This window comes from Bos grunniens, chromosome 7 (assembly GCF_055505025.1).
Source record: "Bos grunniens cultivar Pamir isolate PY7600 chromosome 7, Bosgru_T2T1.0, whole genome shotgun sequence".
NCBI lineage: Eukaryota > Metazoa > Chordata > Mammalia > Artiodactyla > Bovidae > Bos > Bos grunniens.
The window spans coordinates 69723296-69747823 of NC_141171.1; the positions used below are offsets into that span (position 1 = coordinate 69723296).

At 40.9% G+C, this 24528-nt stretch overlaps 1 long non-coding RNA gene across 1 annotated transcript in view; it reads left to right on the forward strand.

Annotated features, from left to right (window-relative positions):
- LOC147369785 (uncharacterized) overlaps positions 1-22428 on the forward strand; it is a 142747-nt gene extending 120319 nt beyond the window's left edge. Inside the window, exon 4 of the long non-coding RNA XR_015167881.1 lies at positions 22069-22428. This is a non-coding gene — a long non-coding RNA (uncharacterized LOC147369785). The remainder of the gene's footprint in view (positions 1-22068) is intronic.
- Positions 22429-24528: the final 2100 nt, after the last annotated feature.

Sequence of the window (24528 nt, forward strand, 5' to 3'; positions counted from 1 at the left end):
CTGACTCAGATTGACATTTGAGCTTTCCAATGTTCAGACTCTCATATCCAAGCCAGAGTCTCCATTGGTGAGCAATGAATTCATGGGAGAGAAAGGGCTTCCCTGGTAGTTCAGCTGGTTAAGAATCTGTCTTCAACGCAGGAGACCCTGGTTTGATTCCTGGGTCAGGAGGATCCCCTGGAGAAAGGATAGGCAACCCACTCCAGTATTCTTGGGCTTCCCTGGTGGCTTAGACTGTAAAGAATCCACCTGCAATGCCGGAGACCTGAATTTGATCCCTGGGTTGGGAAGATACCCTGGAGGAGGGCATGGCAACCTACTCCAGTATTCTTGGCTGAAGAATTCCAACGGACAGACGAGTCTGGCAGGCTACAGTCCATGGGGTCACAAAGAGTCGGACACGATTGAGAGACTAAGCACAGCACACACTGGGGAGAAAAGGTAAAGGAGATGGGTTATAGGGTTAACTTATTTCACAGTTCTGCTTATGAGTTTGGGACTATGTCCCTCTTGAGGTCCTAACTTTCTCTCATCAAAGCCCTGGTAACTTAATTATTAAAATGCACTCACTCACCCTTCAAAAGACAGAAGTTTCATCACATTACTTTTAGGCTGTCTCTACTTGGTGACTGAATGTCTGGGCTGTGTCATAACAAGGCCAATTAAAAAGAAAAAAAGTGCACAAAGTCAAGGCACATCCCCTCCTCTGAATCAGGTTCATATCCCTCTCAGGATTTGTAAATCCTCTGCTCTTCTGGAGCTCACAGCTGCTCCTCTGGAGCCAGTTGTGCAGTTTTATTGCCAGCACTGACCTCATGATGTCACTGGGTCATCAGAGAAGGTGGTATGGGGTTAAGAAAGGCTAGCTCCTAAGAAGCTGGCCCAAGGCTCAGAAGGGTGGAGGGCATCCTAGAAACAGCCCTAAGGAGCCAGGGAAAGGAGCCATGGAGGTATTCTAAGGCAGGATTTCTACCACCTGCAGCGAGAAGACCCATCTTACTTTACTTGGGCAGGTGGACATAGTGGTTATCACTCAGCCAGCTCTTTGCACCTGAGCATGAGATCTGGGTCCAAAGCTATTGGAAAAAAGAGACCCAAACAAACATAGAAGCAGTTCTGCTGGACAGTAGACTGTTAAAACAATACTTAACCAATGTTGACTCCCATTTTGCTGAATGAAGCCTGTAGATCTCCTTGGTATACATATCATGGAGCCTGGACAGATAGTCTGGTTCTAACAATGCTGGGAAATTTATTTGTCTTAGGGCCTTGTTTATCATTATCAAGTCAGCTGTTTTTTTAAAGATTTCTTTAAAAATAATAAATACTAATACTAGGGAGTTTGAAATTCTGGAGGGCTAGGGAAGAAATGTTTGTCTTGACTAGGAGCACTATTAGTAAAATGATTGTCCATGGAAAAGGCCCTGGATCAAGAGTCTGAACACTGAATTCTCAAGTCTGGCTCAGCATTTATTTGTAGGGGCCACTGGACAGATCTTTTAGCCACTGTGGCTCAATTTCCTTTCCAAAAAGTGAGGTTTAGGCTAGCTAATTCTTTGAGTTACATGTTGATTGAAGATACCAAGCATCGATTTCTTTAGCCTCTTTATGATGTAATTAAATAACCCTTTCCAGCTCTTGAGACCAGTGGGAAACACTCTTTGAAAATATGTATTTATCCAGCCCCTAACTCACTGAATCATTACAAGCTAGACTCCAGGGGTCACTGGGAGCCACATTTTCAGATTAGCATTGATATAGAGATCCAGAGGCTGACAGGAATTAGGGTGAGAGTAACAACATATAGTAAATCAGGCTGGAAGCCAGTTTGAATCATTTTTGATAATATCAATAGAAGGACCTTTCCCAAACACCTTAGTTAATCTTCATGATATTTTCATCTATGGATAGTTTTTTATTTATTTAATAAGTGAAACCTGGCTAAAGTTTGTTGAAAACAGAATTTGTTTGAAATATTTTCTATTCTTAATATCATCCCCTAAACAACAACTGAAAATCTACATGTGATATAGACTGAGAAGAGGAGAGCTTTTGGTGACTACTACCTTTATTTGCAAACATATTGGAATGTCTTCAAGTTAGAAAACAAAATCAAAGCAAGATAAGACCAAAGAAAACCAAGTAAAAATAACAAGAAAGTACTTTAACTTTGCCTGTTCCCAATTCCACTGGTCCCTGGTAGGCTTCTCTGATGGTTCAGATGGTAAAGAGTATGCCTGAAGTGCAAGAGACCTGGGTTCGATCACTGGGTTAGGAAGATCCGCTGGAGAAGGGATAGACTACCCACTTCAGTGTTCTCGAGCTTCACTGGTGGCTCAGATGGTAAAGAGTCTGCCTGCAGTGCAGGAGACCCGGGTTTGATCCTTGGGTTGGGAAGATCCCTTGGAGAAGGGAATGGCAACCGACTCTAGTATTCTTGCCTGGAGAATCCCATGGACAGAAGAGCCTGATGGGCTACAGTCTATGGGATTGGAAAAAGTTGTACACGACTGAGCGACTCATGCATACTGCTGCTCAGTTTCTCGCCTTTGCTTCCACTTGCTCTTTCAGAAGAATAGATGTTAAATGTTACATTTCTTTCAGTCTTGTGCTTCCAGGGAGATTTCAGGTCTGCCCCCAGGACTGACTGCTGCCACTACCGGGCTATTTCATTTCTGCAGTTCCCTGTCTCTTGTTCACAGTTAGTCCTTGTCCTACTTGCTCTCTCTAAAGCCTCCTACATTATTGAGAAAATTGCCTCTTTAAACCTCTTCCTTTATACAACTTTCAGCTTTAAAACCAGTTATTATTACTAAAAACATAATCTTGTTTCATTTTAGAAAATTTAGTAACTGAAAAACAAGCAAAAAGATATATAGAAATTACCCATAAACCGTGGACTCAAAGAGAGCCGTTATTAAAATGTTAGTGCATTTTCTGGCATTCATGGAGAGAAGAGAGTGAGGAGAAAACAGTGCACAATGAGGCCAGACAGAGGGTTACCAGACACACTAAGACTTGTAGCCAGTGCTAGAGAGTTGAAATTTTATTCTAAGTACAATGAGAAAATGGGGATGAATTTCAGTAGGACGTGTGTTTTAGGAAGAATACTATGATTAGCATGTGAAGACCAGACTAAGGGCAAGAGACAAGTTAAACAACCATGTAGGAAATAGTTTGTGCTGTTCTCAGTACCTCATCTCCGTCTTCTGGAGTACTCTCCTTTCTCCCTACATCTATCCAAACTCTACCTCTCCTTCAAACAACTTGAAGTATCTAGCTATTCAAACCTTTCTTGAGTTCCCTCTCCTTCAAAGTTCTACACAGTTATGTGGCCACATTTTACCAGCTGTGATTACAATCCACAGTTGCTCTGAACCAGGGCAGTCTTCTGGAGCTGGACACAAAGCTTTTCATTCTTCAGTTTCTCATTGTTCTTATTTGTATTATCTCTTGAAGGATTTTTATCAGACCTTATAAACTGATTTAAAATGTACATGAAACAGACCCTAATACCTCTTGCAAGACAATAACTTTTTAAAAACTTCAAACCTGTACAAAAGTGGCAGGAATAGTATACTGAGCTCCTGAATGCCACCAGCCAAACTTTGCAGTGATCAACTTAAGGAAAGTCTTGGTTCTTTTATACTTTCAACTACTGCATCCTACCTCAGCCTCAGACATCTTATGTGGCTCACTGCATTGTAATCAGTTCAGTTCAATTGCTCAGTCATGTACAACTGTTTGTGACCCCAGGGACTGCAGCACTCCAGGCTTTCCTGTCCAACACCAACTCCCAGAACTCACTCAAACTCATGTCTATTGAGACAGTGATGCCATCCAACCATCTTGTCCTCTGTCATCCCCATCTCCTCCTGCCTTCAATCTTTCCCAGCATCAGGGTCTTTTCCAGTGAGTCAGTTCTTCACATCAGGTGGCCAAAGTATTGGAGCTTCAGCTTCAGCATCAGTCCTTCCAATGAATATTCAGGACTGGTTTCCTTTAGGATGGACTAGTTTGATCTCCTTGCAGTCCAAGGGACTCTCAAGAGTCTTCTTCAACACCACAGTTCAAAAGCATTGATTCTTTGGTGTTCAGCAGTCCTTATGGTCCAACTGTCACATCCATACATGACTACTGGAAAAACCATAACTTTGACTATACGGATCTTTGTTGGCAAAGTAATGTCTCTGCATTGTAAGAGAAAAAATAAATTAACCCTAAAGGATGCATTTTAAGGAGGAATTACTGGTAATTTATCATATAGTTGGGGAAGAGCAATTTCCACAGGTGCCTTTTGAGCAATCATGTAGCATTAAAGAATTTAGTTCTGGCATTGAGTGTCTAGGACACTCAATGTTTCTACAAACACACACACACACACATAAAGGAAGATGAAACACATAATAGCTTTGGAAAGGAAAATGTTGCCATATAATCTAGCACAATTTTCTGGGGGATTTAAAATAGCATGTTAAATAGAGATCAAACTACTCTTTTAGGAGAGAAGCCTGGTAAAGGAAAGTGTGCCAAGCAGAATGACCTTCCATCATCCACCTTCAAAAACATTTGAAGTCAGGAAATGTGCTGGAAGAATTAGCTTCCTAAAGAACCCCTGAATCCAAAAAACTTAGAGTGATGCTGCACAACTGTACTCGAGAAAATGATCTTTTTTATTTTTTTAGGCAACATAATTAAATGATGACAGTAACCTGGAAAATCCCATGGACAGAAGAGCCTGGTGGGCTGCAGTCCATGGGGTCACTAAGAGTCTGGCACAACTGAGCAACTTCACTCTCACTTTTCACTTTCATGCATTGGAGAAAGAAATGGCAACCCACTCCAGTGTTCTTGCCTGGAGAATCCCAGGGACGGGGAAGCCTGGTGGGCTGTTGTCTATGGGGTTGCACAGAGTCAGACACGACTGAAGTGACTTAGCAGCAGCAGCAACATGTAGCAGTTTTATGAAACAATAATCCAGTTCCCAAATGGGTAAACTATACATCTGAAGGCCAAGTCATCTATCCCAATGAAGGATCCTGATTATTGATGGGGGATGCCCAGGATTGCCCTTTATAATGATTTTGCTACAAAGGCCCATCTAGTCAAAGCTATGGTTTTTCCAGTAGCCATGTATGGATGTGGAGTTGGACTATAAAGAAAGCTGAGCACTGAAGAATTGATGCTTTTGAACTGTGGTGTTGGAGAAGACTATTGAGGGTCCCTTGGACTGCAAGGAGATCCAACCAGTCCATCCTAAAGGAGATTGGTCCTGGGTGTTCATTGGTAGGACTGATGTTGAAGCTGAAACTCCAATACTTTGGCCACCTGATGTGAAGAGCTGACTCATTTGAAAAGACCCTGCTGCTGGGAAAGATTGAGGGCAGGAGGAGAAGGGGACGACAGAGGATGAGATGGTTGGATGGCATCACTGACTCAATAGACATGGGTTTGGGTGGACTTCAGGAGTTGGTGATGAACAAGAAGGCCTGGCGTGCTGTGGTTCATGGGGTTGCAGAGTCGGACATGACTGAGTGACTGAACTGAACTGAAAAGTGAAAGTGAAGTTGCTCAATCGTGTCCGACTCTTTGCGACCCCATGGACTATAGCCTACCAGGCTCCTCCCTCCATGGGATTCTCTAGGCAAGAGTACTGGAGTGGGTTGCCATTTCCTTCAGTTTAAATAAGTCTAAGACATTCAGTGTAGATTCTTATCCTGAATAGGGAAGCTGAAGCTTTAAATGTGGGAGGAAGATGAAGGTGAGTGGAGGTTGGCTGGGAATGTGTCTGGAGTGAGCATGGTGGGTGGTGAGACTTTGCAGGGGAAGAAGGTGGATGGAGTGGGTGAATTCAGTAAAGTTAGAGCTTCGGAAAAAAAATCAGACCACAGTTCCTTACAATAAACAGTTCTTTGTTCAGAAAACAAGAAATTATTTTCCAAAAAAACAAAGAAGACAAGAAAGAAGTATTAGTTTTGGGTCTCCAACAACCATATACCAGTGTTTTTACAGATCTTATCTCATTTAATCCTCACTGCAACCCTAAGAAGTATGGATTACCCTTCCTATTCTATAATCGAGGAAAATGAGGCTCAGAGAAGATAAGTCATTTGCCTGGTAACACAGAACTCATGGGTTAAAGCCAGGATTCAAGGTTTCTCCTTCCACCACTATAGTTTGTCTCACCAGGAGAATTAGAAGAAAGAGCCACCACTGAAACCTGACCTGGTACTGGATGAATTAGAAAACTCAGCAGTGGCCACAGGACTGGAAAAGATCAGTTTTCATTCCAATCTCAAAGAAAGGCAATGACAAAAATGTTTAAACTAGTGCACAATTGTACTCATCTCACATGCTAGCAAAGTAATACTCAATATTCTCCAAGCGAGGCTTCAACAGTACGTGAACCAAGAACTTCCAGATGTTCAAGCTGGTTTTAGAAAAGGCAGAGGAACCAGAGATCAAATTGCCAGCATCCGTTGGATCGTTGGAAAAGCAAAAGAGTTCCAGAAGAACACCTACTTCTGCTTCAATGACTACGCTAAAGCATTTGACTATATGGATCACAATAAACTGTTGAAAATTCTTAAAGAGATAGGAATACCAGATCATCTTACCTGCCTCCTAAGAAATCTGTATGCAGGTCAAGAAGCAATAGGTAGAACTGCACATGGAACAACAGACTTGTTCCAAATTGGGAAAGGAGTATGTCAAGGCTGTATATTGTCACCCTGCTTATTTAACTTATATGCAGAGTACATCATGCGAAATGTTGGACTGAATGAAGCATAAGGCGGAATCAAGATTGCCAGGAGAAATATAAATAATATTAGATATGCAGATGACAACACTCTTAAGGCATAAAGTGAAGAGGAACTAAAGAGCCTCTCAATGAAAGTGAAAGAGGAGAGTGAAAAGGCTGGTTTAAAACTCAACATTCAAAAAATGAAGATCATGGCACTCGGTCCCATTACTTCATGGCAAATAGATGGGGAAACAATGGAGGCAGTGACAGACTTTATTTTCTTGGGCTCCAAAATCACTGCAGATGGTGACTGCAGCCATGAAAGTAAAAAATGCTTGCTCCTTGGAAGAAAAGCTATGACCAACCTAGACAGCATATTCAAAAGCAGAGATCTTTGCTGACAAATGTCCGTCTAGTTAAAGCTATGGTTTTTCCAGTAGTCATGTATGGATGTGAGAGTTGGACCATAAAGAAAGTTGAGCACCAAAGAATTGATGCTTTTTAACTGTGGTGTTGGAAAAGACTCTTGAGAGTCCCCTGTAATGCAAGAAGATCCAACCAGTCAATTCTAAAGTAAATCAATCCTGAATATTCATTGGAAGGACTGATGCTGAAGCTGAAGTTCCAATACTTTGGCCACCTGATGCAAAGAACTGACTCATTGGAAAAGACCCTGATGCTGGGTAAGACTGAAGGCAGGAAGAGAAGGGGATGACAGAGGACAAGATGGTTGGATGGCTAACCGACTCTCTAAACATGAGTTTGAGTGAGCTCCGGGATTTGATGATGGACAGGGAAGGCTGGCGTCCTGCAGTCCTTGGGGTTGCAAAGTGTCGGACACAACTGAGCAACTGAACTGAACTGACTGGATGGATGCTCTCCAGGGTCCACTTAGTGGTTCCTGAGTACAAAATGTTCTTATACTCTGGGCCATAAAGAAAGAATGCTGAACACATTTTCTCCTAATGGGATCTTTGGAGCCAGGAAGGCAGCCTCCTGTTCTTCACAGAGCTCACATCTGTCCTTTTCCATGGCCATTTGATTTTACTCTACAAAGTGCTTATTTTAGGCTGTCAAACACACAGCAAATTGCCAGACATATGATAAGACATCAATAAATACTGTGCAGTAAATATACAAATGAACAGGAACATCACCTATACATGTATCTGTGCACAACCAGGTATATTTTACTGTATTGCCATATCCCTTTTAGGATTAAGTTCAGATATTCACTCCTCTTTACTTCTCAATTCTTAAGAAAACAGCTTTTTTTTTTTTTTTCCATCTTCCTAGAGCATTCATGTTGCTGAGAACTCACGTGTTGTAGTTTTTGCTCTTGGTTTGGTATAATATGTGAGAATCTTGCCTCTCCTTGTAGGGTAAAGCAACTTAAGGCTATGGACTGCATCTTTGTATTCTTGTGTCCCTCATGGCACCTACCATGGCATTCCATTAGAAGGTGTCTAGTGAGTCTTAGTTGACTTGACGAGTCTAGACAAAGTTGAGGAATCAGAAGACATAGTAGTTAAGATCATGGGCTTCGGAGGGAAACAAAACTGTACAAGAAATATAAGTCTGCTAGTTGCTAGCCTTGAAAAAAAGTTTTTCTTCTGAATGTCGCCTTCCTCCTCTGTGGATATGCATGCTTATATGCATGCTTATATGTTGGATGTTAAGGTTAAATGAAACAGCATGGCAACTTGGCCTATACTTGATGCACTAATTAGTGGTAGGAAATAGGAAAAGGAGAATGTAGGTGGCAGAGAGCTGGCCCCAGCTTTCTTACAACAGAAAGGGGTATGGCTATGGAGGAGAGGGTATGGGGAGATACTAACTCAGTCCAGTAGTGCTAATGCCCAGATGTGTGGGTCACTTGCAGAGGCAACTGGTCCTAGAGAGTATAGACAGCCATTGCAATTGACTCTGCTCCTGTGACTTTGAGATGCTGTTAGGTACCTCTGTCTTCTCTCCCTCATTTGGGGATAACAGGTCAGACATACACCTGGTACATCTCTGCTGCTTTCAAGTCTCTGAGAAACTACAACTAATTCTTCCTCAAGATTAAGAAATCTCATCTGAAAATATCCATTCACCCCCAAAGAAAGAAGGACACTGGGCAACAGGGAAAAAAAGGAAATCAGTACTTACTGAGTGCCTCCCATATACCAAAAACTGATTGAAAATGTACTGTACTTCATTTTGTGAACACAAGTGGGATGTTCTAGTCTGAAAAAGCAGGTAATAGAGGTATAAATATTATGTTTAATGCCAGGTAGATAATTACTATGAAGTGGAAAATAAAGTTGGGTTAGGAAATAGTAGGGTCTCTTTCCAGATGGCTCAATGGGTAAAAAATCCACCTGCAATTCAGGAAACCCAGGTTTGATCCCTGTTTTGGGAAGATACCCTGGAGAAGGAAATGGCAACTCTTTCCAGTATTCTTGTCTGGAGAGCCCCATGGACTGAGGAGCCTGGTGGGCTACACCTGAGGGGTTGCAAAGAGTTGGACAGGACTGAAGTGGCTGAGCCCACATGCATGAAAGGGTAAGTGATAAAAGTACTGCTATAGATAACATGGTCTGAGAAGGCCTCTTTGATAAGGTGGCATTTGCGCAGAGACATGAGGTCCTGAGGGAGTGAGTTGCACCAGTATCAGAGAAAGGACATTCCAGTTGGAGACAGAAAATCCTCTGAAGCATTAAATGTGGATGTTGTAGTCAAGGAACTACAAGAAAGCAAATCTCATTGAATCTGCATGATCGAGGAAGAGAATGACAGAAGATGGGGTGGAAAGTTACCCAGGAACCAGGTCATATAGGACTTAGTATTACCCTCACTCCCAGGTGAAAGCATTAGAGGGTCCTGAACACCACAGTCACAAGTAAGCAAATCATGTTAACAAACACATAGGCCTCTATTCCTTGTGATTCAGTACTCAGTGTTGACACAGAGCAACTCAGACACTAAACATCCACCCTTGTAACTAACACAATTGAGGCTTGAGAGGAACACTTGCCCTATGTCCTCAAAGCAAAAGGTCACTGCATCCAAAAGCTGTAGAACTTTGATTGAAGGTTGTACTGTTGCTGACCTTGGAAATAGACACTGATTTGGAGTTTGGAAAAGATTTGAGTAAATGAAGTATTTGAATAAAAGACAAATTGATTTGATCAATTCTTCCTCCAAGATATCTCAGATATCAAAATTTTTTGCATAATGAAGTGCAAAATTATTTCCTAGCAGTGTCAAGCATCTATTTTCTTGCTTCATATTCCAAAATGTGCTTCTGAAAGTACTCATGAATACAATTGCATATGATGGCTGAAGAATGTTTTGCAATGTAAAAAATTTCTATAATTCTTACATTGTATATATATATATATATTTACAAATATTAGTGGTACAAAGTATGAAATGTGATGTGATACTGAATCTTTACATTGGCAACTAGATGAACCTTCAGTCTAGAATTACAAATAGTTTTGCTTTTATAAAATATTTAATAAGATTTCATTAAATTTTCAAATGTAAATACATTTCAGCCTTATTTAAATAATTTGATTTAAAATATTGACATTTATTAATATAAATAACCTTTGCCTTTTAATGCTAGTAGATGATTTGGAATATTTTAGAATAAAAATAGCATTTTTGTAAACATGAGAATAATTTTAAGCATTTTGATTTTAAGTTTATATTAACTATAATTTTTCATGAAAGTTTAATAAAATATTATATACTTTGAATAAAATTGTGTTTTAGTACTTAAGATCATTTCTGTTAATAGAACACACGTTTTTGTTAATAGAATGCAAACCATATGAAAATCTTGATTATAATAATACAATTATTAATTTTGCTGAAATTAAGATGAGAAAATATTTATAGATTATAGTTTTTCAATTATTTACATATTTATTTACTATTTGTTCTATATAACAAGTCCATCAAGAAAACACCCATAATGCACAATAATAAAGTGAACAGTTTCTGATATTTTGCCAATTTTCAGGTATTTAAAAACCATAGATTTATATTTTTAGTCATTTAAAAATAGATTTATACTTTTTTTAGGTTTCATTATTCATATATTTATGAAGTAGATAAGCAGAAAATTTCAGTTTGTTATCTTGATTTAAAATTTAAAAAAGTTAGAACATGGTATGTGAACATTCCTTTGAACTCTTGCCCTGGACCCTGCAAAAGTTAGAAGAGGCAGACCTACAAGCTGTGGTTCAAAATGCATTTTACTGTGTGTGGTGGACAGTTGTTGGAGAGTTTCTAGCAGGGAGGAGATATGACTTGACTTATTTTCTTAAAATGGTTGCTCAGTCTGCTGGTGGAGAACACATGAAACTGAGGGCGGTGGTTACTACAGCCAACTGCAGAGGTTCAGGCACGTTGGTGAGATCAGGGCAGTGGAGACAGAATTGGTGAGAAATGGTCTGAATCTCTTTTTTAAGGTAAAGCCAAGAAGATTTGCTTATGGATTGGTATAGAATGTGAGGGTAAAGATTCAGGAATGACTTTCAGGTTTTTGACCTGAACAGCTGGCAAGTGACAGCACTCTTTACTTCCTGCCTCTGAGGGTCGTTGTGAGGATTATTTAACTGAAATGCCGTACGTAAAATGTCTAGCATGGTGTCTGGTGCATGGTGATTGCTCGATACATGGTAGTTGTGAGTATTTTTTTATTGTGTTCTCATTTGTTTATCCCCAGAGTCAAGTCAGATGCTGATTTTATAATTTTTTGGAGGGGGCAGGAAAAGAAATTGATCAAGAAGTTGAATGACTTGGTCAAGGTCATACAGATAATGAATTAATAAAAGCTAGAAGGAAATGGCAACCCACTCCAGTGTTCTTGCCTGGAGAATCCCAGGGATGGGGGAGCCTGGTGGGCTGCCGTCTATAGGGTCGCACAGAGTCGGACACGACTGAAGCGACTTAGCAGCAGCTTAGAACTAGAGATTCTCTCTGAGAGGAGAATGCAGAAAACCTTTGATGGTAGCTAGACCAGGATGAGAATTGGTGTTTGCCAAGTGTGGACTGCGAGTTTGGAACGGAAAAGGAGCATGTAAAAATGCCTTTTCATGGAGGCATGCCCCTTGAACTCTAGTCCAAGCCTCTTCTGTCCCAGGCTAAAAGGAGTTGTTGCTTGTCTATTGGAGGCTTTGGCTTGTGTGAGGAAAAGACCCCAGATCTGGGCATGGTGCCTGATCTTAGCTTGGTGGTTTTGAAATTATGGCTTCTTATATCTTTTCAATCTTATTTTATGAATCCTGTTGAGGGAACTTGTTCACAGTTTTCTGCTTGGTTTCCCTGTGTAATCAACAGCAGACTCATGCAAACAAGTCAGTACCAAAAGTTTTTCTTTAAACACTAGAATGCAGGGGATTTTGATGGAGTTAGGATGCACCTCCCCCTTTTCTTCTTCTCACTATAAAACTAAAAGACAGAGATGACCAGCATTAAGGAGATGGAGTAAGTCCTTTTCAAAATTGTCCCTCAAACTGAACTCCAGAAATGAAAGTCTCACCTCTCAGCCTTGACCTCATGGGCTTGAGAAGATTATTCCAATGCTTAAAGTATAGGAGAACAAGGCAGGAAGATGGCTTGGAAAGAGTAGGAATGGACTGGGACAAAATAGTGAGGGAAACCTCTGATAGATGGTCTCTCACCTTCAGTGAATTTACAAATTCCCTGCCTCAGTTTCTTCACACGGGAAGTTCTTGCAAGAATCAATGAGTTATTTCCTAAATATTATTCTTAAATGATATATACATTGTTTAGAAGGGAAACAAACCATCCTTGCTTTATCCAACAGCACCCCGCTCCAAACTACTCTAGTTTCTTGGTGAGTCCTTTTGCCATTCTTTGCTTTAATAGTGGTGAGATTCAAGAAACTAATATTTGATGTAGACTCTAAAATATTTTCCATTTGTTTTTGGATTTTTAGAACACCAAATAGAATTAAACACAAAAAGAGTCAATATTTCTGAGAAGGGAATAATTTGCCCTACCAGCGTTTCCAGGAGGTAAGGGGAAAAATGCTTTTTAGCCACTTGCAATGTCTAGCAAAAGGTCTACTCTTAGAGCCTCGCTCTCAATGAGCCAGGTCAAGATGGTGTTGTGTCTTGTCTAGGTAAACGGCAGTCCCTGTCCAGTTAGATTTGTTGTTCAGTCACTCAGTCATGTCTGACTCTTTGTGACCCAGTGGACTGCAGCAGGCGAGGCTTCCCTGTTCTTCATTAGCTCCTGGAGTTTGTTAAAACTCATGTTCATTGAGTCGATGATGCCATCCAACTATCTCATCCTCTGTTGCCGTCTTCTCCTCCTGCCCTTAATCTTTCTCAACATCAGGGTCTTTTCCAATGAGTCAGCTCTTCCCATCAAGTGGCCAAAGTATTGGAGCTTCAGCTTCAAAATCAGTACTTCCAATATTCAGGGTTGATTTCCTTTAGGATTGTCTGGTTTGATCTTGCAGTCTGTGGGACTCTTGAGCGTTTTCTCCAGCACCACAGTTAGAAAGCATCAATTCTTTGGCTCTCAGCCTTCTTTATGGCCCAACTGTCACATTGTACATGACTACTGCAAAAACCATAGCTTTGACCATACAGACTTTTTGGCAAAGTGATGTCTCTGCTTTTTAGTACAATTAGATATTTCACTTTAAATAAAAATGCTGGAGCTTCACATTTGCTTTCTAAAGCCCCAGTGAGTGTGATTGCTTTCTGGGGACATAAGATGGGGCTAAAAACTCTCCAAAGCTGCTATTCTAGGTGTCTAAACTCACTAGCTAAGATCACAGCAGGGACCGCAGACATCACACCTGGAATCTGGAATGAGCGTTATAAAATTGGCAAGGCTGAAAAGGCATTAGTAAACATTATTAAGAATTCCTTGCAGGCAATTAGACTCCAACAATATCTTGGAGAGGGTGTTTTTTCTTTTCTTTCTTCCTTTTTTTTTTCATCTTTATTTCTATCTTGCTAATGAGAGAGTAATGAGCCACATACTTGTTACCTAGAAGGAATATCCCGGCAAAGCTTCAGTGAACTTAAAAACAGTATTTACAAACTGATTATTGTTCGCATTCATTATAATTTTCAAATTAGAAGGAATTGTAATAGAGAGAGCCAGGAAATGAGTTGTCCCTCATTCAGAGGTTTCATGGGCCCTTAAACAGTGAAAATGCTAAGATTTCTGCCACTGAAGAACTGGCCATGGGAGATACTCTTGGCCTCTGTAAAAGAATGTGTTCCACAGCTCTGGGTTTGTTTATTCTCCTTGTTTGTTCTCTACGATGTGGTTGTCTTAAGTCACATTCAAGGAAGTGGTATCTAGTATGTAGGCTCAAAGATTTGTTTTCTATTGAAAGCACACTCAGATATTTCACCTACTCTTCACAAACTTACACCACATCATCCTTACTTCTGTTTACTTATTCATTTCTTTCTTTAACTCCTTCCACCAAAGAGGAAGAAATTTCCATTAAGAGGACCAAGCTCTTGACCTTAGCTGAAACTCCCCAACTTGCCTGCAGGTCTTATGCTTCCCATTGACTTGCAGGGACGGGGAGATAAACATGCCAACCTAGAGATCTGGCCTCTCTGCAGAGGCTCTGTCTCAAGTCCCAGTATCATTTAGAAGGGCTAGGAAAAGATGAGCTTCATGTCCTTTTATTCTTCCATGCTCTTTAATTTCACATATGTAGTTTTTCCTTTGGCTGTTATAGCTAAGTTAGAGAACTACAGCTTTGCCATCCGTGATCACTCTCCCCTGCACTTTGGCTTGATTTATGTATGCTTACTCTTTTTGTTTTGATTTAGCATCTCTGTGTACTTCCTAACTACCTGTAATGGTCAGTCTGGGCTAAGTAATTTACTTTCATTATTTTATTTGATATTCATGACAACTTAACAAATAGATGCTTAGAGAGGTCAAAAAAAATTGATGAAGCAAGTATTTTTAACCTAGGAGATCAGACTTCAGCAGAACACTTGCTTGTGTCAATTGAATTGAAGTAAACACTCTTAAATGCAAATACTGTATGTCATTCCTTTAACATGAGTGACTTTGTTATCTTCCAACACTTAAGGAATGTACTGATGGGCAGAAGGAGTTCTGAAATGGGCATTAGGGTCTAAAATGGAAGACACTGGTTTCTAAATATCTGGAAGGAAGGTCAGCCCTGTTGAGCGAAAATAAATGACAATGGGTTTCTCTTTTATGTGGAAGACCAAGTTGCATTCAGTTGCCTTTTTCAGGTGTACTAAGGTGCCTTCTTGTTCTATGATCTTTGATAGTAGCTGTGCTTCCTGCATTGGAGATCAGGAAACTGATATTTCATAGGACCTTCAACCAAGTCACCAGCTGACACAGAGACTGTGCATAGGTTGTTCTATATGTGGTTCCCCACTGAAAATATGCTTGACCTGGGAGTCAGGACAGGACACTGTTGGAGATTACAGGAAACTCCTGGTGAATCCAGAAGAATTGGAAAGCCTTCTTTTATTTCAGAGCATAAAAATTCTCTCATATTGTGGAGAATAGCATACTGCTGCTGCTGCTAAGCCGCTCTAGTTGTGTCCGACTCTTAGCGACCCCATGGACTGCAGCCTACCAGGTTCCTCCATCCATGGGATTTGCCAGGCAAGAGTACTGGAGTGGGTTGCCATTGCCTCCTCTAGCATACTAACTAAGAACATGATGTTTTGGAAACATATATAAGATCTGATTTAAACCTTTACTTTGCCCCTTAATGTATGATTTTAGGCACATTCTTGACCTTGGTTCATCCACCCATTAAATGGAAACAAAAATTACAGAAATCTCACAGAAATATTGTGAGGATTAAATGAGATACTACATGCAAGATGCTTAACTCAGTGCAATAAATATGGTAAATGTTCAAGTAGTATAGCTATGACTATGTGACTGTTTCCCATGGACATAATAGAAATTTTTTGTTGCTGATACAGGAATATGATAGGAAAGGCAATTTCAAGTTTCAAAAGAGTGCATATGAGGCCAATTTGAAAGGCAGCGGGACTCAATGGGAGGGACATAGGGATAAATGAGGGACTTAGAGGATGCTGGGAGAGAGGATGCTTCATAAAGAATTTCTGTCAGCAAGATAGTACCTCACCTCTGGCTCTAGCACAGAAATGGCCTCAAGTCATTTCCAAATTTGAAAGGAGCTGGGAGTGGGGGCACCAGGCATATCTACAGTATTTTATAAACCATAACAAACTATACAAATGTGAAGTCTTACTTTACTGTGCATGTGTGTGTAATGCCCACCTCTATTTAGGAAGTCTGAAATTCAGGTGACTATAAGTAACAAGTCAGAAATCAGACAGAAGCAGAGATTAATACATCACACACACACACACACACACACACACACACACATACATGCACACACAGAGTAAAATAATACTTCATATTTGTGTGGTTTGTAGGTGATATTCATTACCAGTCTGCAGAGTGTGTCAGTTCATGAGTCATTATTTGGGTAAGTAGACACCTGGCAGGCTAGAGAGAAATCCAGGCCTTTTTGGTACTAGTTGTTCAGTCGCTCAGTTGTGTCTGACTCTTTGCGTCCCCATGGACTGCAACATGCCAAGCTTCCCTGTCTTCCACCATCTCTTGGAGCTTGCTCAAACTCATATCCATTGAGCCAATGATGCCATATAACCATCTTGTCCTCTGTCATCCCCTTCTCCTCCTGCCCTCAATCTTTCCCAACAACAGGGTCTTTTCTAATGAGTCACATCAGGTAGCCAAAGTACTGGGGCTTCAGCTTCAGCATCAGTCCTTCCAATGAATATTCAGGATTGATTTCCTTTAGGATTGATTGGTTTGATCTCCATGCAGTCCAAGGGATTCTCAAGAGTCTTCTCCAACACCACAGTTTAAAAGCATCAATTCTTTGGTGCTCAGCCTTCTTTATAGTCCAACTCTTACATCCATACATGACTATTGGAAAAACCATAGCTTTGACTAGACAGATTTTGTTGGCAAAGTAATGTCTCTGCTTTTGAATGTGCTGTCTAGGTTGGTCAGAGCTTTTATCCCAAGGAGCAAGTGTCTTTTGATTTCATGGCTGCAGGCACTATCTGCAGTGATTTTCAGTTCAGTTCAGTTCAGTTAGTTGCTCATGCGTGTCTGACTCTGCTACCCCATGGGCTACAGCAGCCAGGCTTCCCTGTCCATCACCAACTCCCAGAGCTTACTCAAACTCATGTCCATTGAGTTGGTGATGCCATCCAACCATCTCATCCTCTGTTGTCCCCTTCTCCTCTCACTTCAATCTTTCCCAGCATCAGGGTCTTTTCAAATGAGTCAGTTCTTCACATCAGATGGCAAAGGATTGAAGTTTCATCTTCAGCATCAGTTCTTCGAATCAATATTCAGGACTGATTTCCTGTAGGATGGACTGGTTGGATCTCCTTGCTGTCCAAGGGACTCTCAAGAGTCTTCTCCAACACCACAGTTCAAAAGAATCAGTTCTTCAGTGCTCAGCTTTCTTTATAGTCACCCTACTAAATTAAATTATATGCAGAGTACATCATGCGAAATGCCAGACTGGATGATGCACAGGCTGGAATCAAGATTGCTGGGAAAAATATCAGTAACCTCAGATATGCAGATGACAACACCCTTAATGGCAGAAAGCAAAGAGGAACTAAAGAGCCTCTCGATGAAAGTGAAAAAGGAGAGTGAAAAAGCTGGCTTAAATCTCAACATTCAAAAAACGAAGATCATGGCATTCCGTCCCATCACTTCATGGCAAATACATGGGGAAACAATGGCAACAGTAACAAACTACCTTCTTGCAGTGATTTTAGAGCCCAAGAAAGTAGTCTGTCACTGTTTCCATTGTTTCCCCATCTATTTGCCATGTTTTTATGGAATTCTCTCACTTTTTCTATGATCCAACAGATGTTGGCAATTTGATCCCTGGTTCCTCTGCCTTTTCTAAATCCAGTTTAAACATCTGGAAGTTCTTGGTTCATGTACTGTTGAAGCCTTGCTTGGAGAACTTTGAGCATTGCTTTGTTACAGTGTGATCCGTAAAACAAGAGACAAGCAAGGAAGGTGGTGGACCAAATGTGAAACCTCAAGCATCAAGAAGGTTATCTCTAATCAAATGATGTAATTTTGCTGAGCCTCATTTGCTTTATCTGCTAAATGGGAATAATTATGGTGTTGGCCTTACTAGGTTGCCATTAATGTTGGATGAAGCAATAAATGCAAAATGCTTAATGCTCTTAAGTACTTACATGGTCATGAACTGGTCAAAGGTGAGGAATGTCTGGGATGTTTAGTGAGGAAATGTGCCTGGAAACAGATTCTGAACACAGTGAAGAGAAGAGAAAGTGGGGAAAGGAAGTGACATAAAGAATTGTCCTACTTGGTATTTTGGGTCTGATATTGGAGTTAGCAAAGCTAGAAGCAAGAATCCCCACCCAGTGTTCTTTCTCCTGTATTAGACCCAATTTCTAATTACTGGGCCTAAATAAGAGACCTCTGCCCTCCCATAGACTGTACCCGGCACACTAGTCATCCATCTGGCCTCATTTTGTCTCAGTGTGTTCCTAATCAAGACACCATGTTCTTGGTGTGAGATCTCAGGTCTCCAGAGAGGATTAAGCTGAAACATCCTGTCCCTCCAGTTCAGAAAGCAGGACATCTTTCAACACATTTCTAAAGAAGTTGGCAGTGCTTCTTGGAAATATTGATGAGTGGTCAAAGATTTGGCCAGGCCTAGGAGTACTCTCTGTAAATTCACTTGGGGAATAAGAGCTTGTCCATGCTTCTAGGTCTTACCAGGTCTAGTAAAGTAGCCGGAGAAGGCAATGGCACCCCACTGCAGTACTTTTGCCTAGAAAATCCCATGGACAGAGGAGCCTGGTAGGCTGCAGTCCATGGGGTCGCTGGGAGTTGGACACGACTGAGCGACTTCACTTTCACTTTTCACTTTCATGCACTGGAGAAGGAAATGGCAACCCACTCCAGTGTTCTTGCCTGGAGAATCCCAGGGACTGGGAAGCCTGGTGGGCTGCCGTCTATGGGGTCGCACAGAGTCGGATATGACTGAAGTGACTTAGCAGCAGCAGCAGTAAAGTATCTCTGTGCCTTAGTTCAGATCAGATCAGTGACTCAGTCATGTCCGACTCTTTGCGACCCCATGAATCTCACCACGCCAGGCCTCCCTGTCCATCACCAACTCCCGGAGTTAACTGAGACTCACGTCCATCGAGTCAGTGATGCCATCCAGCCATCTCATCCTCTGTCGTCCCCTAATCCTCTTGCCCCCCAATCCCTCCCAGCATCAGAGTCTATTCCAATGAGTCAACTCTTCGCATGAGGGGGCCAAAGTACTGGAGTTTCAGCTTTAGTATCATTCCTTCCAAAGAACACCTAGGGCTGATCTCCTTCAGAATGGACTGGTTAGATCTCCTTGCAGTCCAAGGGACTCTCAAGAGTCTTCTCCAACACCACAGTTCAAAAGCATCAATTCTTTGGCGCTCAGCCTTCTTCACAGTCCAACTCTCACATCCATACATGACCACAGGAAAAACCATAGCCTTGACTAGATGAACCTTTGTTGGCAAAGTAATGTCTCTGCCTTAGTTAGGAGATAACATTTGTTAGCAGTGCTTGTGATCGTCATCAGGGTGCCCAGGCTACCACTGTTCCACTTCCATCTCTAGGACTCGCCTCCTTGAGATCAGATCTCATCAACCGTCTTCTTCTTGTCTTTCCATCTATCTCTCCATCCATCCATCCATTTAACCTCAGTGCTTACTTCATACTAGACTTTGTGCCTGGCTCTAAAAAACTCTTACCTGTGGCTTCCATTGCTAACCTACAGACTTACCATCTTCTCTGGTCTTTTGATATCTTCCAACCTTTGTCAATTTAGCAGATTTCTGGATCTCATCTGGAGAAGGCAATGGCACCCCACTCCAGTACTCTTGCCTACAAAATCCCATGGACAGAGGAGCCTGGTAGGCTGCAGTCCATGGAGTCGCTAAGAGTCAGACACGACTGAGCAACTTCACTTTTACTTCTCACTTTCATGCATTGGAGAAGGAAATGGCAACCCACTCCAGTGTTCTTGCCTGGAGAATCCCAGGGATGGGGGAGCCTGGTGGGCTGCTGTCTATGGGGTTGCACAGAGTCAGACACGACTGAGGCGACTTAGCAGTGGCAGCAGCAGCAGCAGCTGGATCTCATCAACGTGATCTTCTCGTGTCTCATGATTATATAAGCTGATAGTCTAACCCCAGCACCCTTAATTTTCAGAGGGGAGGTTTCTTGAGGCTTCAATGAAATACTGAGTTTTGGAGATATATTGAATTTTTTCTTAATTTTAAGTGAAGGAATTGAGGGGTTAGTTGTCTAGTCTTGAGGATGGGATCCAGCAATTGGGGCTTGGATGGCTTAGTATTTGTTATTAATTGGCAGGTAAGGAAAAAAAATATACCAAAAACTTCTTCCTAATGGCACATTTCTGAGCCCTTTCCTATAATCACCAAATTATAATACCCTCTTTAAAGAGGTTAGTTTCTTTTGTTTCAAAAACAAAGTAATCAAAATGCTGAAAAATTCAGTCATTCTAGTTAATTCATTAAAAATTTTTAAATGTCTGTAGAGTTGGTGCTAAAGAGTTTTCATATCCATGACTCTTCAAATCAATGATGCTGTCATGAGGGACCAGGGAACAATTTTGATCTCTTGATGCACAAATCACTTTTTGTATAGGTGAACTGTAAGAGTCAACCTTTACTTGTATGCAGGTACCTGTTAATATGTAGGTAGAAATAAGATTGTTAGCCATCTCTCCTTGTCTCATCCCTAGTGCCCTATACTAAAAAATCGCTACTATATGGTCACATTAAGGAGATGTCTAATTTGGGCAAACTTCAGTTTGATGTATATTTGGCACCACCACTGAGTCTTAGCAACATCTAGACTTTTGTAGAACATAAAGTCTCTTATGATACAAAGTGATCCAGTTCTGGTCTGATCACCACCTCTTGACGGGGCTTGCACCCAAGCCCCTGTGTAGCCTTCCCACCTGCTCCCTGGTTTTCCTGCTCCATTTGTGGTTCTCATAAGGACGGTAAGCAATTAGGCTGTTCTGTTGTGGCACATGGTAGTGTAAAATTATGGAATTTAGGATTTTAATGAGTTCAGGTGCCATACAAAAGAACCCCCCTACTTTACCCGCACCCCTTGTCCATAAAATTATATGACCTTAGAATTGGGGCTTTATGTGGCCTGGACTAAGCCATTTTATTTAAAGAAAAAAATTGACCATGAAAAAAAAGAACCAACACAATTATATGCAGATTTGTTCATAAATCAGGCACTGCAGCAGCTGTACAGCACATGTTGGCAATCCTGAGTTTGTTGCTGGAACTTGAAAGATAAACATGAACCTGTTTCAACAGAAGAAAATCTGTTCACAGCAAGGAGCTGACCCTGTTCTTTAAACAAGGAGGATAGTGTGGCAGCCTGCTGTGCCCTGCTCTGTGTGGCTGTTTGGTTGTGAGGGCCACATAAAGAAGAGACCAAAGAATGAGAAGAGATTTACCTAGGGCAAAAGGGATCAGCAACAGACCCCAAACAGTAGGCAGAACTTAGCTCTTCCACCCAACATTCTCGGGCCCAATTAGCTAGGTCACTGGAGCAGGTCAGATTTCTTGTATGAATTTTCAGAGGTGAAAGCTCTTTTGCCCTAGAACTAAATAATGTAGGGGGAAAAGTATGCAATTTATTATAAGAGTAGTTCTGAGACTTATGTCCTTTTAAATATATGTGTGTGTCCCTAGAGCTCCTGCCAAGCCCTGTGTTTGCCCTAGGTGTATGGAGAAGGGGAGAACAAACAGAGGGGATCCATCTGTTTTGGGAGTCACTGCAAGGCTGATTGCTTTTGCTCTGGCCTAGTGCCAATAGGAACTCATTGCAAGGTCCAGCTGTTTCCAGCCATTTCCTTGGTCCAGGTATTCCTTGGGGGCTGGACTGTAGCATAAAATATCTTTTAGCTAGCTTTTTGTGGGAATGGGTATCCTGGGTTGACCTGCCTGAGTCTGCTTCAAATGGAAGCAGGCAATGGTGACAGCCACTTTGTGACAGTATGGCAGAGACTGATACTAAACATCTGTGGGGTCAGTTAATTACTGAGACTAATGATGATGTAAACTGCCCAGAGTAGACATGACTAGCCTCCTTCCTCCTTCTACTAAATAAGAGAATTTTGGAGTGAATCTGATTGTCTTCTTTCCCCTCTGTTTCTTCCCTAGAACTCCCTGTCTTGGTGCTTCACTGACAAGAGTTAATAGTAAGGAAGACCCCCTTAATTAAATCATATAAAGGCATTGAGTGGTTCTATGCCTTTCAAGAACTTCATCTCAAGACAGTTCCCTGTATCAGGTGGCCAAGTGAAAAGATACATCAGCACTAGACGATTTTCTTAACTTGGAAAAATGTTAATTATCTCAGAGGCATGATTTTCTTTTGTCTTTTCAGATGACTACTGTTCAATCTGTCACCCCAGGAGTCTAAAAAAAACTCATATCCTGAACACACACACACACACGTGATGATGCATCATTATTAATAAATGAATGGAGCTATTTGTTATTTATTATTTAAACCTTCAATACTGGCTGGCCTGAGTGATACATGAAATATAGGCAAGTAATTTATTTATTAGAGAAAATAATGATTTTTTTCCCCACAGCATAACCCCCTGTGACCCCAAACAGCAAGAGCTTTATCAAATACAAATACGATGGCTTGTAATTTTAGAGTCTTCCAGAACATTGTAACTGACAACCTTTTTAACATAAGTACATTGAACAAATAATTTATAGACATATTCTGGGAATATTTTAGGGTATTTTATTGCTACTTCTGAAAGCTATGGCATGTTATCGATTTTGGTATATTAATATAACCTAAAAGGGAGGGCACACTCTCAGCTTCTAATCCACATCAGCTTTGATGGCAAGCGATATATTTTACTGAAGGGAGCCCTGAGCCAAAGCAGCAGAGGTTAACAATTACACCTCATAGCCAAAAGTTTAAGATAATGAATTTCACTCATTACAGAACTTCCACTTTGGGGACTGAATCAAATTTTTTCTACTTAGTATTTCATCCCAATTTCTCACCTACCATTTGTCAGCATGATTTCTCTTTCCTTCAGCCCCTTCCTCTCTTGCCACTTCCTTGGGGTTCAGCCTTCTGCTGAAAGGATCACCTTTTCCCAAAACTTATTTTCAGATTTATTTTTGAGGGTTTGTTTAAAAGAGGCGATTATGATCCTCCTTGCATTACTTGCTTCTCTTAGGTGGTTTCTAGATAATTAATGCTTGTGACATCAATATCTTGTTAATAGTTGATATTTTAAAATAACTCATCTCTTTGTTATATTTAGACCCAGAGCTTTAATTACACAGACATTATTGCCCAAATTTCTGACCCCAGCATTTAGGCTTCTCCTTAAATTATTCTGTCTTCAGCCCTCAGTACGAAGTCAGTGCTTAAGCCAAGCTGGTCTCTTACTGCTTCTGAAACTCACATCATCATTCCTGCCTTTATGCCTTTGATGTTGCTGCTCCTTTCTCTCTCTCTCTCTCTCTCCTTTTTTTTTTTTTTAACCATCCCATCTTTTTTTGTGTGGAAGATTTTCCTGACACCTCCAATTTGTAATTATCTTCTTTAAACCTCAGTACAATCCAGCATCTCTGCCTTGTTATTTAGTACTTCATCATGTGTGGCCTTGAATTTGTCCTAATTTCTCTTTCACATATATCATTTATCCTGGATTCAGTCAGTTCAGTTGCTCAGTCATGTCCGACTCCAACCCCATGGACTGCAGCACCCCAGGCTTCCCTGTCCATCACCAACTCTTGGAGTTTGCTCAAACTCATGTCCATCGAGTCGGTAATGCCATCCAACCATCTCATCCTCTGTCGTCCCCTTCTCCTCCTGCCTTCAATCTTTCCCAGCATCAGGGTCTTTTCTAATGAGTCAGTTCTTTGCATCAGGTGGCCAAAGTACTGGAGCTTCAGCTTCAGCCTCAGTCCTTCCAATAATTATTCAGGATTGATTTCCTTTAGGATTGACTGGTTTATCCTGGATTGACTGTGAGTAATTTGATGAAAGGAGTCTCATCTCACTTAGGATATAGCTGAACAGATAATGACAATTTAATAAATTCAGTATACACCCAGTATTAGTTATAATGAAATCTAAGGAGAATCAGCAACAGTTTTCAAAGTATGGGTTAGCCTGGATCCCTCTAATGATTTAAAAATTGCAGTATGATCAGAAATTCTATGAAATTCTGTTTTGGCTGTAACTGTTGGGGATGAGGTTTATTTCCCTTTATTATTATTTTTACATGTAAAAAATTAACATTATAAACGTGAGATAGGCTCCTTTTAGAAAGACCTGAAAATCTGCAAAAGCAAAAATAAGAAAATAAAATAGTCCCCCAAAGTCCCTCCCCAATAGTGAGCACCCATAATCCCTTAGTATATACCCTTCCAGACTATTTTGTGTGCATTTGTGTCAGTTTATATATGCATACACTTTTACATACATCACCATTTCTGCCTTCATTAATTCCTTAGGATAAATTGTCAGAAAGGATTTGCTGGGACAGAAGGGCATATATAACATAAACAGATGAGGATGTGTGCACAAGTATGTGTGTGTTTTAAAAATATTTTACAGTATGCCCTCTTTTGTAA